General features: G+C 45.8%; 1 pseudogene; it reads left to right on the top strand.

The window, feature by feature from the left end:
• LOC147659397 (uncharacterized) overlaps window positions 1-18,326 on the top strand; it is a 45,956-nt pseudogene extending 27,630 nt beyond the window's left edge.
• Window positions 18,327-18,674: the final 348 nt, after the last annotated feature.

Here is an 18,674-nt window from a genome sequence, read left to right as displayed (position 1 = left end):
CGCAGACAATGTTTATCAATACGGATTAATTTATAACAATTATTTTTAACAATATATTTACTCGCAGTGACAAAATGGCGGTCAACACTTCCTGATTTTCTTTCGAATCGAACGTTAACAGACGTCACGCAGCAAAAAAAAAAAATCCGCTCACGCGCAGCCGCTGGAAGACATGTATCAACATATATGAGCCTCCTCAGCCACCCTCAGAAAACATAGGGGGTCAGGATACGTCTCCCGTACCCCCTTATACCCATTTCACACATTGTTTTTCCTCCATCTTGTAATTTAATTAAAACGAAACACAAAATGGCGAATTCCCGTTTCGCTACCAGTTCGCGACCCGGTTCGCGAACCGGGAAGCGCTGATACCGCGAAAAAATTATTTTTTTTTATTTGCCCCACTGGACCCTTTAATAACCCCAACATCATTCCTAGGGGGTCAAGAGGGGTCTACCTTGCCCCCTTTCATTAAATTCCCCCTTCGTTTTTCTCCTCCTCTTGTCTCTCGATCCTACCGAGAGACAAGATGGCAGCCGTTCCGGACTGTTTAGAATGTTGACAGACACCAGAGAGCCAATCAGCTTCGCAAAGTTCCGTTACGCGAAAAGTACGCGAACCGGAGCGCTACCCGGGACGCTGTCACAGATATATCTGTTTTTTAAAACGTTAATTTCTCAAAATCCACTGGAGCACATATATTGAGACCTAGCAAAGGCACATCGGGCTAACAGTCCTACAATTTTGCCAAGTTTCGTGCAAATCCATTCAGCCGTTCTAGCTAAAAGTGAGGCCAACCGCCCTATGGAAAACTCAATGTTAAAAACGCGTTTTGGGACCCCCCTTTTTTCTCGGCCCCCCCTTGACGAAACCCCCCCCAAATTTTCAGGGGCTGCTCAGAAACAAAATGTGCCATTTTCCTGAAAATTTCAGCCAATTCCGTCCACAAACGCCAAAGTTATTAGACATAGAATTTTCAAAAGTCCCATAGAGAAAAAATCCTAACTATATATACCTACTGGCGACCGCCAGTAGGTAATACACACATATATACATATATACATATACACACATATACATATATATAGTGCTTTTCATGCATTGTCTACACACTATGTGTGTATTTTTGGATATTGTGTTCTGGGTATATTGTATATGTATATATCTACTGTCATTGGTCCGTCCGGGTGCCTCGAAGGCACGGAAAAAAGGGCGGAACTGATGTCATCACGCCGACGTAGGCCTAATAAGGAGTCAGTGACGTCAGTCGGAATCACGCGCGATGCCGTGCTCCTATGACGTCCACGCCGGCATGCTACAAAAGAATTTTCCGAACGTTACTGACGCAGGGGGATATTCACAAGGTGAGGAATCCACAGGCAGATACTGTATCCACCAGAAAAAAGCGTTACCGAAGGTAAGTAACTTGTTCTTCAGCTCTAAAGACCCAATCGCCCATTGGGGACAGTACACTGCCACATTTCTAGAACACCAAACCGCTACTTTCTACAAAAAAGACCACTCCCAGAAATCATGGCAAAAAAACATAATTCCGAAAGGCCAAAGAGATCGTCTTAAGTCCCTCAAAATAAAAATCAATAAATATCACTTTGCGGAGGCTGAGAAGACTTCCGGATAATTCTAGCGCACGCTTACTCTAGAGGGACCTCAGCACTCAAGAGACTGAAATGGTTCAGCAGAGATCAAGAGAATGCAACCTGGGCAAAACCTCTACATGACATAAATTGCACTGACTGTGCCCGCTTCTGGAAAACCGTGAATGGGATTACCCACCCTCATCATGAGGGCATCGTATCATACATCTCAGAAGCAATCTGGGTGGAATTTCTTACTATTCACTTTAACAACCAAACAGGAGGCGTTGGAGCACAAATCCCTTATAGCTGGCCACCAGAAGAACAAGCTGGAGGATGCGACATTGAGACGTGGGAGCAGTGGTTGCCAGCCACAGTAGACATAACGTCATGCGGAGCTAGTAGCCCCTTGTCACTTCCAATAAAAAAAGCAGATCGCGAAAGGAAAGAACGGGCTCTGGGACCGAACGGTATTCCGCCTGCACTTTTCAAAGCAAAGACGGAGGACTGGGCGGACATCCTGCAATCTCTTTTTCTGGAAGTCAGGCTGTTAAACAGAATGCCCGAATCTTGGAAGGGCTTGACAATTGTGCCAATTCACAAAAAAGGAGGCAAGGCCGAGCCTAGTAACTACTGTTTAGTTGCCCTGATAGATAATGAAGCAAAATACTTTGCGGGCATCATAATAGAGGAGTTCACATCCTGGGCAGAGGCAAACCAGATAATACCGCTGAACCAGACTGGCTTCCGCAAAATACCCTTACATCTGTGTTATATCTACTTTGGTGCTGCTTTCGACAACCTGGACAGGGGCAGACTGTGGGGGAAATTCGGGATCTGGAGCATCCCAAAGCCTATCTTAAACATTCTGTCACTTCTCCATACAAACACCTGGGTGCAGGTGAAACTAGGCGACGGCACCCACCTCTCAAAAGTCCCCACAACAAAAGGACTGAAACAGGGTTGTGTGGTCGCTCCCACCCGGTTCAATCTATTCATGGCCGACTTCCCAAAGACACTCTGCCTGCAATTCCCACTCACCAAAGCTAGGTGGCAAAACATTAACCAATCTTACGTATGCAAACGACGTAGTTCTGCTTAGTCATACTTATGTTGGTCTTCAACATCTATTAACGTACATGCAGAATTATGCCCTAGAAAACAACATAAATATAAATCAGAGTAAGACTCGGTCAATGACAATAAAAAATAAACCTGCAGAAGAACTGGTTTTTGGGCGGCACTAAACTTGAACCAGCTCACAAGTACAAGTACCTAGGAGTTATAATCAACAAGGAAGGGTTATTTAAGCGCCAGAAAGAGGAAATAAGAAGGAAAGGGATGTTAATATCTCTATCGATGAAAAACCTTTCAAATAAATTGATGGGGCCGACGCTGAGCCTGTTTCTGAAGGTAGTCCAGGCCAAACTACTCCCCTCGATTACCTATGGCAGTGAGCCAATGCGGAGGAGAGATACCAAGGTTCTGGACAGCACACTGGTCAAAGCATATAGGACCTTGTTCTGCCGCCCGCATTATACTTCACATGCTAAAATACGGCTGGAGTTCGGTCTTTTACAACAAGTCTTGGCCCGGCATGGATCTTACATCATATGCTGGCATAAGACCAGAAGCGCCACTACAAACCTGTTAAATCATCTGCTGTGGCACGACATCTAGCATAGGGAATCCTCCCAAGAGAAGCTACCTTCAGCTAGCCCTGGAAACCACCAGGCTCAAAGAACTCTGGTGGTCCCAGGTGGACCAAACAAGCAACTGAAAGTAGGACAAGTGCATAGAAATAAAAACAAGACTACAACCACCAGCCTTCAATCCATGGTAAAAGAAATAGGACTGTATTGCTCTCTAGAAGACTCTGTACAAATGAGGCGGCCATATTGGAACAGCGCTACCTCAAGGATATAACACTCACCCTACGTCACCCAAGCTTACTACCCAACTACCACAGGTCAGAAGTCCTACCTACTATTTTAACCTACTTTTGACCAATATAACTTATCATTCTTTACACTATCTCTCTGCTCACTACTACCATACCACGCTATCTCTCGCCCTGCTGATCCTTTTCACTCACTTTCTTTCGTCCTGTAGGCCGGTTAACTCTCTTTTCACCAACACACCTCATATCCCATTACTCGTTAAGCCACTACCACAGCTGACACCCCCCTCATATCCATCCACCGCTTGATACCTCACCTACACCCAATTTAGTATCTAGCAACTACCACAGCTGACACATTCCCTCATACCCACTCACCACCTCCTTACACATGCCCCCACCTCCCCAAGCCCGACCCCACACAGTTTAACATGGACTGCTAACAGAAACACACATACAACGCCTCACCAACTACCTTGGGCTTATTATGGAGCTCACGGGCACGCACACCTACACCATCACTTCCCCCCCAAACTCTCTAAAAACGCAGCTAAATGCTTCAAGCACAATCTCATAAAACTTCACCCTGAAACACCCATAGCTGATCCCTATTTTTCAAAACATAACGGACACACAACCAATGCCATCATCTTCCATACGAAACGGAGAGCACAATGGAGAAAAGCATTTCTAACCCTATTTACATTCTCCGCCATCAGGAAAATCCCCCATGGCCTAGTGATTTAGATCGCCCCCTCCAAACTCTTCCAAGCGACAGTAACCATCACCATCTACAACAATGGAACCATCCTTATGCAATCTACAGATCATAACCTAAGCCTCTTAAATAACATCTTCCCAATTATCAAAGAGCAAGTGTCTAAACCCCAAACGACCACTCAGGCCACCCCCTCCGCCATTACTCAAAATTTCTCACTTCCTCTCCTTACCGACTACGACGTGCCAGACCGTCCTTCACCTGCATGTGACCTATTTGACACTCCCCGGACTTAGCGCGCTATATAAATTATTTGACTTGACTTGACTTGACCTTCGCACCCCCAGTAACCACGAACACCCCTTAACCACTACAAAAGATCCCCCTTTGGTTAACACCATCTCGCCCCTCAATTACATTCACGCTTCTGCAACCTGGCCAAACACCGTCACCCATACTAACCACCCCCCTAACGCTAGTCCACCACCCTTACTTCAGCTGTTAGACCAAATTACGACATCCCACTCAGTGGACAGAGAAAACTCGTGGCCCTCCATCATCACCTTGGACCCTAGCTTACTTCCTAAACCCACATCCCAGCCGTCCACTCCCACAGCCCACTCGCCGTCATCCGCATCTTTACCCACACCCTCATCCCAGCTATCCTCCCCTACAGCCCACCTATTACACACACTCACACCCGCAGCACCCCTACCTTCCCCCCACACAGTGGTCCCAAACCACATTCCAGGCCAGCTCCCAGCGCCTAAATCTTTACCCATAACACAGACCCATTTACCTTCCATAGGCACCCCCACAACCCACCCAACACACACACTCCCACCCGCAGCACCCCTCTCATCCACACTCACACATACAACCAACCGTACACCAGGCCAGATATCAACGCATGCGTCCATAGCCACACCCATAACACAGCTACATACCACACGCCAGCATGCACAAAAATCCAAACTTGATGAGATCATGCTCTCTTTGAATCAAATTAAAGAAGAACTCCAAGCACTCAATGATCATTTTGCGAGACAACCATGGGGAACTAGAGCTATAAGACACCCCAAAACTGGCTGGCCCAGGAACCAACCCACAACTAATACGACTCTCCATTGCCCCATTTGGTCCTCAGTCCCCTCCTACAATAACTCATCCCGACCAATTAGAAGCACCATTACGCTTTCAGAGAGTGAATTACTCTCCCTGTTGAGCACTTATGAACCCACCCACAACAAGACACCCAGACCTGCATCCTCGTTGATCCCGACTATTCGCCCCAATCCTCATAGGACCATTAAATCTAACTCTAGAGGCGTCACAAACAACAACCTTAGAAGAATCCCTATCACTCAGGAACCCTCCTCAACCATCAGCACGCCCAAACTCAAATGTATTCTCCTAAACTGCAGATCTGCCGCTAGACATGCAGCAGACATAGCTGATCTCATCCTCACACATGAACCAGACCTGATAATGCTAACTGAAACCTGGCTGAAGGAATCCTCCACACCAATCATTGACATTTTAGTACCACCCAGTTACAACATCATCATACTAGAACGAGACAGAGCTGATAAGTCGGGGGGAGGCATTGCCTGCATTCATCGTACCAATATCTCAATAAACAGAGCCATTTCCCCATCATTCCAGTCTTGCGAATACATGTGCCTTGACGTCACTAGCAAGGGCAATCCTGTCTGCTCTCTGCACATCATCTATCACCCACCAGGCGAGAACCCCACCTTCACCGAGCACCTCATGGACATGGTATCCTCAAACACTGGACGACAAAATACCCAAATTTTCCTCGGAGACTTCAATCTCTATTGGGATGATCTAAAGGATACAGCGGTGAACAGTCTCAAGAATTTCCTAGATGACCTAGACCTAACGCAATTCTGCAACATCCCAACACACGACAAAGGTTCGATCCTGGACTTAATAATCTCTAAAACAGACTCCATTCAGCTAGAATCGATCCAACCTTGCGACTGGTCAGACCATCACATCATCAACTTCTCCATTAATGAAACGGTGAAACTGATCTCAGCTCAATCCACAAGACCAAAGGTGTGGAAAAGAGACCTGAAAAAAAACTCAACCCGAACACCTTGCCTCCCTCATGTCACAACTTACTGTTGCCCCCCGCAGGATCTGCCAAAGTACATGATCTCAACGATCACTACCTCGCGACCATGACATCAATAATAAATGAGGTAGCACCTCTACAACTAAAAAGAGTCTCTACGAAAGATTCAAAACCTTGGTACAACGGTATTCTCAACGAGGACAGGCGTTCATTCAGAACTTCAGAATGTGCCTAGAGGTCGATACCTTCCGCCAACCACCTCAAGATTCTCAGAACAAAGAGAAACGCATATTACCGAAAGATCAAGCGCACCAAAGTCAGCTTTTTCAGCCTACAACTTGACCAGGCAAGAAATCGTCCCAAAAAACTGTTTGAACTGATCAAAACCCAATCCAAGGAGGCAACTCATTGTCCACAAAGTATAGAATACCCGCAGCCAAATTGTGCGGAATTCTCCACCTTTTTCACAGTGAAGACTGATACCATCAGGAACGACCTCCTTAAGGATCTAACCTTATACACGAGAACGAATGCACAAACCCCTCCGTCGCCCAGAACCGCATCATGCCAAAGCCCATCAAAGTCCAACCCAAAAAATAATGCAGACTGGTCATCATTTACCTCCTATTCTGAAGATGCCATAGGCAATATACTCTGTGCATTGAACCCCGCTAGCCACTTCTCTGACCCCCTTCCGGCAAACGCAGTCAAAGACCTTACTCCACTGCTGCTACCGCTTTGGTCCAAGATCATTAACAGTTCACTTCGACAGGAGTGCATCCCAGATTCCCTCAAAGTAGGCCAGGTTTCACCCATTCTAAAGAAACCCACGGCCGACCCCCGCGGACCTAAACAACTACCGCCCCATCTCCAATATCCCTACCTTAGCCAAGTTGCTGGAAAAATGTGTGCATCTTCAGCTAACGAATCATATTGATCACTTTAACCTTCTCAACAAACAACAATCAGGTTTCCGGGCAGGCCATAGTACGGAATCAGCCATGACACACATTGACGATGCGCTGCAAATACTTGATCAAAACAAATCATGTTTACTCATCCTACTTGACCTCTCCTCTGCCTTTGATACGGTCAAGCATGAGAACCTGCTAGACCTCCTGAAACACAGAATGGGCATATCTGGGACAGTGCCAAGCTGGTTCACTTCATTTCTACAAAATCGGACACAACAATTCAAAGTCAACAACACCCTGTCCAAGCCCGTCCCAGTATCTTTGGGAGTCCCGCAAGGATCCGCACTATCCCCAACATTGTTTAATCTCTTCTTGGAACTTCTCAACGAAATTCTACAAACCTCTAACGTGCAATATCACATGTATGCAGACGACACACAACTATACCTCAAGATCCACACCTTGGAGGATATCAAATGACTTGATACAGCGCTTAGGAATACCCAAACCTGGCTGGCAGAAAATCATCTTAAATTGAATGCCCTAAAGACTGAATTCTTGCTAATAGCTCCACCCGCACTAATCCCCAAAATGCAAGAATGGATCAAACATATTACGGCATTCAACGTTCAACCCACCATCGTGGACTCAGCTAAGTCATTAGGTATAACCTCAGACAGTAACCTCAACATGCAAAAACATATCAGCAGTGCCACAAAGGGAGCAAACTTCGAGATAAACACACTGAGGAAACTGAAACCCTTCCTCCCACACAATGACTTCAAGCAAGCAGTACAGGCTCTGGTTATTCCTAGAATGGAATACGGATGTGTCTCTCTTTGTTGCCTACCCAAAGCATCAACTGCACCACTAAGGGCATCGATCAACGCCGCAGGAGGACTCATAACTGGGTCTAAACGCAGCTCCCACATCTCCCCGGACCTACAATCCCTGAACTGGCTACCCCTGGAGGCTAGAATTCGACTGAAAATTGCGTGGATGACGCACAGAGCCATGCATCACAAGACACCAAGATACCTGGCACAGAAATTGACGATCTCGGGTGGATCCAGATCCTCAAATAATGCTGAAAAATTACTACTGAAACCACAAAAATTCCATAAGAAAAAAAACCTATAACAGATGCTTCTCTGGGATGGCGCCCAGAATATGGAATGCCTTACCCCCAGAAACCATACTTAACCCATCCACTACCTCTTTTAAAAAGGAAGTAAAATCCATCCTCATGGCCAAATTCACATGAATATGGTCTTCTGAAAACCTGTAACGAGATGCACACACGCACTCAACCACAAGACATTTGGATGATACATCTTACTATGCAGCTTTTACAATATGTTGTGTACATATGTGTGGTTATGTTTATATTTCATGTATAAGTAACTTTTAATGGTTGTATAGCGCTCTGATATCCGTCAGGATCTTGTTTGCGCTCTATAAAACTTTCAAAATAAATAAATAAACTCAGCCATCTAACCTTTAAAAAAAACTGGCCTGGAAATGCATAAAACAAATTTCCCTAGTGGAGGACAAGGCAAGCTTCTCAAATAGATTTCATGCCTGGATGACCCTGAACTCTTACAAATCACTTGCCCCACAAGAATTCTTTAATCAGGGATAACCCTAAGCCATACAAATGAATTTTCTCAGGCATAGACTGGGGACCCGGTACTGGCAAAGGCGCAGGGTTTTTTTATTCTTAGGGACTAATTGCGCTCAGCTATGTTCCTGATTACTGCCTGTCTGGCTGAATAATTTAAGGTGGTGGTGCTACAGGAAAAAGGGGAGACCCTCCCACCCCTCCAGAGATGTTGGGACGCAACACCTGTACTTTGAAAACAAATTACTGTGCACACACAATTAAATTTAAACACTGGGTGATACAGTTGTTAGTTAGGTACAAACACCAAAGAAACATTATTGTCCACTTCTTGTATGAGCAATTCTTTCTTTATTGCTCGAGCTACACCGCGCCAGCCGACACGTGTTTCGTCAGAGTATGGGTCGCTCTGACTCTTCAGGGCTGGAATTAAAACAAAATATATACAGTACTGAATATTCTATCCAGAATGTCCAGTGCACCATCCATCTATACATCGAGGGATTATGCTGTCAAGGCTACAAAAATGCATATCACGAGCGATTTACATGTTGGGCGAAACATCGGCCGAAGAAGAAAGACTTGAGGAACACGTGGGCCATCGTTGTCCATATCACGAAATCTGATTCATCACATTGTGTTTTCTATTTAAGGAGACCCTTTTCTCATAATGTAAGTGCACTTCTCGCTCGTGTGTCGCATGCTCATGCATGGGAAAGGTGGCTAAGTGACATAACGCCTGGTAACAGCGAACTCTTTACAGTAGAAGCCATAGTCCTATACACTCTCGTAATATTGTACATGTATATAGAAGAAAAAGAACATAATTCACTTTGAGTCGTTTATGTACATCGGTGCGATGTATTTACATGCAAACACATTGTGCAAGGAATGGTGAAAAAGGCAACAGAGCTGTGAGCTTATCACGGTCGACGAAAGAGAAAGACCAGGACGATAGGACACACTTGAGCCAAACCATCACTGGTCAAACAAGCAGCCATCTTGGAACGGCTTTTCTATTAAGCCCGACCTGTGATGACTAAGTCAGCACGGGAGCACCCCACACCGATCAGGATTCCCCGATACTGTTTTTTTCCAACTCTGGGATGCTCTGCCGCACCTCCACAATAGTCTCGGCTACTTACAGGCCACACCCGCTACCAACCGCCTCTACATAATCCTACTTGGAGCGACCTTTTCATCTCTCTGCATGGAAATGGAGAAAGGGGATAACCTTTGTTCAAACAAGATAGCAACCATCTTGAAGTGATCTATTATTTGGCACTTCCCTCATTATTCAGCCCAACCACTCACCGCTACAAGACGCCAAAGCACAACTAACCTCTCCTCCAATCGATTCATATAGAACCCGAACTCAGTCTTTAACTATGCACCCGCCAAACCCCTCCCAGAACTCTAAACTCGTACGCTACAGACCCAACTCCTCGCAAGATCATAAACGTCCACGACCGCTTCAACAACCTGACCGCCCGACAGCCACCGAGACCTCTTGCCCCATGGCCACCACCCACATCGATCCCCTGCTCACCTGGACCAACATAAACTATGACGACACCATCCAAATCATGAACACCATCCACTCCGGCTCTCGGTCAGACCAATGCCCACACCACATCTTCAACAAAACCAACGACACCATCGCACCCAATCTCCGTATGGCCATCAACATCTCCTGCGAGACTGCAACCTTCCCAGAGAGCTGGAAGCACGCCGAGATAAACACCTTACTCAAAAAACCCAAGGCTGACCAGAAGGACCTAAAGAACTTGATTTCCATCTCCCTGCTCCAGCTACCGGCAAAGGTCATTGAGAAGACTGTCAACAGTCAACTGACCCGCTACCTCGAGGAGAACAGCATCCTAGACCCGTCCCAGTCCGGGTTACGCAGCAACGCCAGTACCGAAACTGCCCTCATTGCCTCCATTGATGACATCAGGGCCCTGCTGGACAATGGCGAGACGGCGGGCCCTATTCATCCTGGACATTTCAGCCGCCTTCGACACAGTCTGCCATCGCACCCTATGCACCCGCCTCCACAACGCAGGGATCCGCGACAAGGCTCTGGAATGGGTCACCTCCTTCCTCTCTAACAGAACCCAGAGCATACGCTCCCCCCTTTCCGATCCGAAGCCACCGAGATCATCTGTCAGCCTGACATTGTTCAACATCTACATGGCACCACTAGCTCAGGTCGCCCGACTGCACAACCTGAACATTATCTCCTACGCCAACACCCAGCTGATCCACTCGCTCACCAAAGACCCCCTCACCACCAAAACCAACCTCCACGAATGAATGAAAGCCATCGCAGAGTGGAGGAGGAGCAGCCTTCTGAAGCTCATCCTCGGCTCCACCCCCTCAGCCTGAGACGACTCCTGGTGGCCGACCACACTGGGAGCAGCACCAACTCCCAACGACCATGCACGCAACCTGGGGTTCATCCTAGAATTAAAACTCTCCATGACCAAGAAGTCCATGCTGTCTCGTCCTCCTGCTTCAACACCCTCCGCAAGATCTGCAGGTCGATCCCCACCGAAACTTGAACTGTCCCCATGCCCTCGTCAGTAGCAGGTTGGACTACGGAAACTCCCTCTATGCAGGAGCCTCGGCCAAACTCCTGAAACAACTACAACGCAAACAGAAACGCCACTTCGCGCCTGATCCTCGACAGCCACATCACACCCCACCCGAGATACTTGTACTGGCTTCCCGTCAACAAGAGGATCACCTTCAAGCTCCTCGCCTAATCACACAAGGCACTCCAGAACATCGGACCCACATACCTAAACGGAGGACTCCCCTTTTACACCTCGAACCGCCAGCTCCGCTCTGCCGACCTTGCCACCATCCCCCGCATACGAAGAGCAACCACAGGTGGCAGATCATTCTCCTACCTCGCCGCAAAGACCTGGATCACCCTCCCCATCCTCCTACGGCAGACCCAGAAGCTACTCATATTCAGGAGGCTACTCAAGACCTGGCTATTCGAGCAGTAGCAGCACCCCTCCCCTCCTCCCCCCTCCCCCTCCCCCAGCACCTTGAGACCCTCACGGGTGAGTAGTGCGCTTTTCAAATGTTCTGATTGATTGATGGTCCATAAAGTACCCAGAAAATCTGACAAGTAATGCACAAAAGAACCTAAAGCACAGTAACTTAAAACAGGACCCAGAAACACTTGTAGTAGACAACTACGAACACCGTGACTAAATGAAAACTAACATCTTTTACACAAATCGCCCGACGAAAGTGAAGGAAGGTGTTTTTCCCCTTAAAGTTACCAAATTAGTAAATATTCCCTATGGCGAAAAAAATCTCCACATCAGTCGTCACCCCTACCTTCAAAGGGGAACTCAATTTCCATCTTCCGCACAGGAAACATTCTAATACAGGACACTGACCCGCACCTCACCATTTTTGATTGGCACTTCCCAACACTTCTCTCCTCTCTAACTCATCAGTACCATCAAACCCAATCCCCCCCACCCTTTCCCCGCAAGAAACCTGGAACCATCCCAATCACCCTCCACAGACGACCCATGCTACAACTCCTGGACGTCCACCATCACAAATTATAATCTCAATACCCCTATCATCACACCCTACCGCCAAACAACCTCTGCAATGGCTTCAACTGACACCACCAGGGCCAGCAAACGCACAGTTATTAAACACCACAAGGTTGATCCTGAGCGAGGCAGATCAGATTGAAACAACAGTCCTCCATTAGAGAACCCACTACAGGCACCACCCGACTTCTGGAGACCCGACTCTTCCCTCGCAAACGATCCTCAACTCCACCACTGTCCCTCCTCCCCCTGCCCAAAACATCTCCATACCCAACGGCAGCGATAATTCCTCGGACAATGAGCTCCCTCAAACACACACCCCCGACCCTCCGCCACATGCCCAACCCGCCACCACCTCTGATCACTTTGCCAATGCCCTGGACACCGACTTCCTCCATAGCATTGCTCACTCCCCTCCCTTGGACCAAAGACCCACAACACCTCCTCCTAACCTCTGGACCAGAAACAACAATGACCCAACTCCACATGTCCAATCTACCCTTACTCCTAATCCCAACGATGCCACTCAATCCCACAACCTTGTACCCTCTCCTTACTCAGACCCTAGTCATACACTACTCCAGACAAAGGCAATATGCCCTTTCAGCATACTTACCCAGCTACTGACCTGAATGGAGCGGAAAATAGACTCCCCCTAGCGGCACATATCCCACACCTACAGCTAGACCTTCCCAACCGGAAGAAGCCACCTTGCTCACACAATCCGGGCTACTACACAACTTCCCTCCTTACAGCTTCTTCCTTGGCCCCACCAACCCTGTGAGAAACCAGGCACATCGACCTAGCCGAGCTCTCCGCCCCATCTCAGAACGAGAAGCAGATTATATCAACCACTCTTACCTAGAAATTAGCCAGAACTCTGCCTCGTTGGCAATTCAAGTTTTTGTGAGCACTAAAAGAACCCCTAGACCGGTCCTCTCGCCCAGACCCCCTGCTCAGTAGACTCCTATAAATACAGTACACACCTACTCTGAGGTGCCCCGTCCTCCATCGTGCATTCTCCTCAATTGTAGATCAGCAGTACACAACACCACAGATATTGCTGATGTTATTGTTATGTGGGAATCTAGGACCCTGGTGTAATTTTTCCCGATTCATGCCCATATATAGGTATAATTCACTGAGTCCTTATATAGGCATAAAGAATCATTGCCTTATTTAGTTATAGTCTGTGCAGCCCTAATACGGCATGGGTACTTCCACTAAACTCCGAGAATCCACATTGATTTTGTGGTAGAAAACCAGCCTTCAGAACGCATAAATCTCTGCAATGGATTGCTATTATTTTATTTAAAATATATTCCCGCCCACTTAAAAAAAAATAGCGGAGGGAGATGATGTATTGGATGCACTGGAAAAATGCTAATGTGTATTGGTGACTGTCAGGGGGGACAGATAACTATAATCAAAGAGGTCCACCTCAAAAGGGGGGCTGTTTGTATGTATCCTGGTGTTTCTGGAATACACACATTTGTTTAAAATACCCCTCACACACCAAAAGGGCCCTTGGTGTCATGCTTCATCATCGGGGTCTTCCCGCCCGGCTGCCGGACGGGGCAGTGCTGCGACAAGCGACTACGCTGGAGCACCTTTTTAATGTGGGTGCTATGTGAGTGAAATGGAGTGAGTGTCAGTGAGTGTAGTATGCTTCCTCCTCCGTCCGTGACCACGGAGGCCACGGACGGAGGAGGAAGCACATAGAGGCTGGGAGTTGACTGGACCCCCCCAATACCCCTCCATCTACTGTTGGCCCATGAGGCACTGTTCCTCATCATAATAAGCATACTACATAAAGTATCTTGTTAGTAAGGGTTGTGTGTTAGAATATTAACTGTATATCCATACACATAGTTCCCTTAACCTTCACTTTTTTGTAAATACACCCATTGTGGCGACTTTCTAGTGAGTGACAGGGGGATCATTAACCCCGGTCCTGACGAAGGGGCATGGAGCCCCGAAACATGTCGACCCACATAGGAAAGTAAGCACATAACCCCGCTTATCCTTTCCGACTTCACTTTTTTTTTAATAATACCAGCCAGTGTTTATTAAATAATTTTTGTATCACTAGGCCAGGTATTTTTTAATATCACCTCCCTATCACTCCTGACCTCACTGACACTCACTCCATTTCACTCACATAGCACCCACATTAAAAAGGTGCTCCAGCGTAGTCGCTTGTCGCAGCACTGCCCCGTCCGGCAGCCGGGCGGGAAGACCCCGATGATGAAGCATGACACCAAGGGCCCTTTTGGTGTGTGAGGGGTATTTTAAACAAATGTGTGTATTCCAGAAACACCAGGATACATACAAACAGCCCCCCTTTTGAGGTGGACCTCTTTGATTATAGTTATCTGTGCATGAGGAGGACGTGTCCACCTCAGTGCCACGCGGCACTACCTCTTCCTCCCCCTTGTTGATTTCCTGACTGTCAGGGGGGACATTCATCATAAGGGATGAAGTTGTTGGAGAATCCATATCTAATTACCAGTAATCAATGAGGGGCCTGATGTTACGGGAGTTTGTGAGTTTGTTATGGAAATAAGGCTATCCCATTAGGGAGGATACTGAATTAAACAAAGCTCCAGTGATTTCCAGTAATCCTGATGCAATACCAACAACTAACAGAACTGCTTCTGGCTACTTTATCAACTTTGATAACTTTTCTGAGAATCCCAGTGAACCTGCAGATGAGCCAGCTAACAAAACTCTCAAAGTAAAAGTAACAGAACAACTTCATCTATTGGAAAAAACATACTTGGTTTCACAATGGGTGGAATTTTGGATCGGATTGGGTGTACTTTTCCTCCTGCTCTGGCTCGTGCTAGTGTTGAACCTGGGTAGTATGATTGATGGAAAATATAGTACTATGGACACAGCAAGTAAGAAAATCAACTTGGTCCTGAAACCTTACAAATCATCTCATTGCGAAAGAAGAGGACTGTCAGCAGTGAACATCACAGTTGTTCCTATACCTGGTGGTATAGCATGGGACATAACTGATTATGACATCTATGGTCCGGTGGAGCTTCTGAAACTTCCACACCAACTTAAGGTTGCTTTGAGTGACTTTGTCGCACCCAGTAAATTTTCTGATGATTGGAAATTTGAGACTATTAACAACATAATGAAAGATTAAGAAATGTCAGCTAAATTTACAGAATATGACTACTTAGAAGGGTCATCAGATTATGAACAAATGTATTGTTTCAACCACTATGGTAATCATGATTTGCATAAATCAGCAAGCCCTAGAAATAGGTTTTATTACAATCAATGGTAACATTATCCAACGCCGCCAAAAAGCAGCTCGAGAAAATTCTTTGAAAAATTTCCATACTTTACAGGGTTTAATGTTACAAATCCAGAAATCTTTTATTTTAAAAATATAAATAGGGCAACGTTGACCAATACTAAACAAATTAATTCTGCAAACTTATGCTCAACTGTCTACTTTAGGGTTTAACTACTGGAAAGACAACATCAAGACAAAAACTGTCTGGGGCACAAAAGATTGGCAGGTGCAAGGTTTAGAAGCACTATTCAGAGCCTGCATTATACCAGAACATATTTTGTTTTGAAATGATGCATCAAACGCTGATGGCAACACTCCCCACTTCTGCACATTTGACCTACTAAATGAAGTGGTTCAACTTTCACCTACCACGGTAGATGACTTATTTTCGAGCCTAGATGATCTGATGTTTTCTCCCGACTTTTCTGACACACCTGAGAATAACTTTTGATTATTTCACACGGCGTTCCCTGAACTCTGCAATTTGGCATTCATTGTTTAAAAACAAAGCGAGTATTTTGAACTCTTTTATAAATAGAACTTTTGGCACGGAGTAATCTGCTTGAAGTAGAACTATTCTTAAAGAATAAGATTTCATGTTTGAACTTCCTTAAATTGACAATAATTGGCCTCAACCATGATAGGGATAAGAACAAGCGCAGTTATAAAACTTATGCTATGGGACTGATCTCAAGTATCAATTAATGTCTGTGCCTTCGTTTTTTATAAATGGGAAAATATGTGCTCATAAATTTTGCTTGATTTCAAGTGATGCCTATGAATTTCCGCATACAGTATAATCATTTCATATGAACGAACCTAATAAAAAATGTATTCTTGTATTTTGGGGTGGGATTGTGAACACTTTGCTTTGAAATATGTTCAGTGCTTATGTATTATTGAACGTAATATTCGTGGAGTGGGTGTTAATTGGGAATCTAGGACCCTAGTGTAATTTTTCCCAATTCATGCCCATATATAGGTATAATTCACCGAGTCCTTCTATAGGCATAAAGAATAATTGCCTTATTTAGTTATAGCCTGTGCAGCCCTAATACAGCATGGGTACTTCCACTAAACTCCGAGAATCCACATTGATTTCGTGGTAAAACAGCCTTCAGCAGTCAGGACCTTCCCCCTGCTTGAAAACTAATTTATCCAAGAAATCTGGGAGTTTTCAAGGAACTGAGGCACTAGTGACGATATTATGTCCAATCTTACGTCAAACTCTGGACCTTCAGGGGTATAAATATGCCAACATTTGTCCAGTCAAACACGCTGTGGTTCAGGAGCAGATCGACTAACTACTTGCCCGAAGCCCTTCTGCAGCAAGTGCCGAAGGAAGCCGACCCTCCAACTGACGCACTGAGAGACTCTGTTGTTTCTCCTGCCGAGAAATCCAGCTCCGGTGTTTCCAAGCTGCCCTTGCGGGTTGCTGGGAGATCGAGTCCTGAGAGAGAGAGATACCAGCCCTCTATCATTCTAAAACCAAGGTACGGAGCTGATTAGACCCCTAGAGAATTCTTGAACAGATTCTTGGCAGAGAAATACTAAAACTTAAACAACTCCTCACTTACTTCTTCCCTTGTACTAGGCTTAGGTTAGGTTCACCGGGGTAGGCGTACTTTAGAAGCACCAGTTGAGTACTTTTAGCCACTCTTATCATTGTATGTATTTTATGGCTTAGAAACCATATTGTGGTTTTATAGTACTATTTTATAATACTATTCATATTATACGCTTTGTACTTCTTGACTAGCATTTCAATTGTAGCAGTGCATTGGTTATGCTTGAGAAATAAGACTGTTCAATAAATCCAGTTATTGAAAACGCCCGTCTCTCTATTTCTAAAAAGCAACTCTGGTGAAACGAAGCATGCACATCTGACTGAGTGAAATAGCCATCTATTGTTTCCACGACTCTAGAGATACGTTTCATTCTGGGGAAACAAAGTTGTCATGTTATATGGTTTTCAGCAACTAATCCCTTCTTGTGTTACTCGAGAAAGTTTCTAGTGACCTCTGAGCTAGCTGGCACTCACAATTAAGTCTAATATATTCGGCAGAGACCTAGTCGACATAAGTCCTACGTCTAAGCTGCAGGGTATATTGTTCCAATGCGCAGAGCCTATTGGGAATATAGGAACTACACTACATTATACTCACAAAAGAAATAGACATCGCATTCCTCGCCGAATCCTGGCTCAATGACCATTCTTCCTTCATCCTAGACCTTCTCAGCCCTGCAGGCTACATCATCATCAGACATGACCGACCAATCAAAACTGGAGGCAGCCTAGCTAGCATTCATAAAGGAGGAATACAGCTTACCAGTTTAAAACCCACAGAATACCTGGCTCTTGAGTACCTAGGTGTTGAACTTACAGTCAAAGGCACCACGCCCATCAAATTTCACACCATCTACCATCCTCCTGGTGAACGTACCCTCTTCGCTGAAGAACTAACCGACCTAATAACTCATTTCTCCCCAACAGTCACGGAAGACCTATTCCTGGGGGACTTCAATATCCACTGGAACAACCCAGAACACACTACAACCCAGAACCTCTAACCTGCTTGAAATTACCAACCTCAAACAACTCTGCAATGAACCAATACACATCAAAGGAGCAACTCTGGATACAATCACCAAAAACGAGCTGGTCTCTTGGAGATCGATTTCTCCCACTGACTGGTCTGATCACCACCTCATAATGTTTAATATTTACTCACATGTCAGAAACCATCCTATACGACCGGACAACCCTAAGCACTGGCCCAGGAACATCAAAGGAGTCCCCATAACTGAACTGAAATCCAGGATTCAGGCTCATCTACTACCCCAGCCCTCCAATATGACAGCTGATGACCTCACAACACACTTTAATGCCACAATGACAGAGGTATTAGATTAAGTAGC

This window comes from Lissotriton vulgaris, unplaced genomic scaffold (assembly GCF_964263255.1).
Source record: "Lissotriton vulgaris unplaced genomic scaffold, aLisVul1.2 SCAFFOLD_369, whole genome shotgun sequence".
Lineage (NCBI taxonomy): Eukaryota > Metazoa > Chordata > Amphibia > Caudata > Salamandridae > Lissotriton > Lissotriton vulgaris.
The sequence above is the reverse complement of the archived record's forward strand: the minus strand, read 5'-3'. Positions and strand labels throughout refer to the sequence as shown.